The sequence below is a fragment of the Oxyura jamaicensis genome, chromosome 1 (genome assembly GCF_011077185.1).
Source record: "Oxyura jamaicensis isolate SHBP4307 breed ruddy duck chromosome 1, BPBGC_Ojam_1.0, whole genome shotgun sequence".
Lineage (NCBI taxonomy): Eukaryota > Metazoa > Chordata > Aves > Anseriformes > Anatidae > Oxyura > Oxyura jamaicensis.
Window position 1 is genome coordinate 49,155,170 of NC_048893.1, and position 2,033 is coordinate 49,157,202.

Consider the following 2,033-nt stretch of genomic DNA (forward strand, 5'->3'; position numbering starts at 1 on the left):
AACTGCTCTCCAGCCACTCATCTCCTAGTCTGTACCTGTGTCTGGCATTACTCTGTCCTAGGTGCAACACCTGACATTTACCTTTGTTGAATTTCATGCCATTGATGATTGTCCAATGCTGCAATCTACCTAGGTCCCTTTGCAAGGTCTCTTGTCCCTCCAGTGAATCAACAACACTTCCAGTTTAGTGTCATTAGCAAACTTGCTGAGGATTAATTTCATTTCTGCATCTGGATCACTGATAAAAATGTTGAACAAAACTGGCCCTAGATCTGAGCCCTGGGGAACACTGCTGGTGACCATCTGCCAGCCACTACAAAGCCACTACAAAGATTCACTACAAATCTTTGAGCTCTGTCATTGGGCCAGTTTATCACCCAGTGTAGCATGTACCTGCTCATCTCACAGTTGGACAATTTGTCCAGAAGGGTACTGTGAGGGACAGTATCCAAGACCTTACTGAAATCCAAAAATATTATATCCACTGCCTTCCCTTTATCCACTAAATGGGTAACTTTATTGTAGAAGGATATCAGATTACTAAGCCAGAACTTTCCCTTGATGAACCCATGTTGACTGCCTGATAAAATCTTTGTTCTTTAAATGCCTTTCAATAGCACCCCTGATAATCTTCTCCTTAACTTTTCCAGTTACAGAGGTTAGACAAACAGGTCTAGTTAGGTTAGTCTCTTGTCATCCCATTCCTGGAACCTCTGTACCACATCCTGTGTCTCAACTTATCAAGATCTCAGCTGTGATACCAGATCTATATCTATATCAGATCTATTTTGGGGCTTAAAAATTAAATACAGGCACAAAACGAGGTGTTGATCTCTTGATCTTGTGGCTGAGGTTCAGAAAATGTGCTAAAGCAGCGGCTGCTGCAGCCCCCGGGGGAACGTTTTTGCAGCACTTTTGCAAAAATAAATGTTAGAGAGGGAGCAGCCATGCAGATTCTACCCTAAAGCCTATTTCATTTTATTTATTTTTGCTAAAATACCCATCTTTTATACCTGTCCCTGGCTTGCAGAGGTGCTGGAGGCAAAGGGGCTGAGCACCGGTGGCTTCTGCTTCTTCTTCCCCCCCCCCTCCAAGGTTTTATCCTCACCTCCAAGGGTGGGAAAGGGAGAGGTACTGATTATCAAGGGGAATTTTGGGGATAATTGCATGGAAAAGGGCATTATGCTCCTGCCTTAGAGGATGGAGGGAGCTGAATTAAAACCGGGGCTGCAGCGAGTGGTGGAGGGGTGTGGGGACACGGGAGGGGGGGGGCGAGCAGCACCCGTTATCCCCCCAGCTCAGTACCAAGGTGCAGAAACCTCTGTGCAAGAAGAAAATTGAAAAAAAAAAAAAAAAAAAATGAGTTCACCCCCCGCCCCTCCCCCCCCCCCCCCCCCCCCCCCCGCTTCTGGAGAAGAAGGGGTTGCTGTTGCTTTTTTAATGTGATAATGTGCTTATTTAATGTGATTTTAATGTGCTTTTTTAGTGATACAGTATCACTTAGTTGAAGGTATAAAACCATTGTTGCACCATTACATAAACATAAACAAAACAGATTAACAACAGTCACTAGGCCAATTAGAAAAAAATGGCTGGTGCTGCCAAATAAGGCAGTGCAACGAAAGGTTTGACAGAGCAAGCCTGTCAAACCTCAGTCCCAAGGCCCTGTAAATTAAAAATAAAGCTTGATATTACTGTAGGGTTACAACTGGAGAGAGGCTTGAGTACCAGAAGCTCATATTTTACACAGAAAAATATTTATCAATTATACTGATGAAATATATTCCTTCTTCTTACAGACCTTGTCCTCCTACATATTCTACAGGCAAATGCAATAGAGTCAGTGTCTAGGCTGACTGAAGTCATGCTGCTTAGTACATTGGATCACACAGGAGGTTAAGAACACTAGACAATATTTACTAACAAAGAATGACACATTTGTGCCATGAAGACAACATCCTCTGCTTTAAGCTTGTTCAGAAAAAATTGTCAGGAAATATTTAATGTTCTGAAAGTATAGAGATGAATATGAG

At 42.9% G+C, this 2,033-nt stretch overlaps 1 long non-coding RNA gene across 1 annotated transcript; it reads right to left on the reverse strand.

Annotated features, from left to right (window-relative positions):
- Window positions 1-922: 922 nt before the first annotated feature.
- LOC118175296 lies at window positions 923-1,386 on the reverse strand. Its single transcript, XR_004754937.1, has 2 exons — window positions 1,283-1,386; window positions 923-1,188 (listed from the first exon to the last, which is right to left on the reverse strand). It is a non-coding gene; the product is annotated as an uncharacterized LOC118175296 (long non-coding RNA).
- Between the last annotated feature and the right edge of the window lie 647 nt (window positions 1,387-2,033).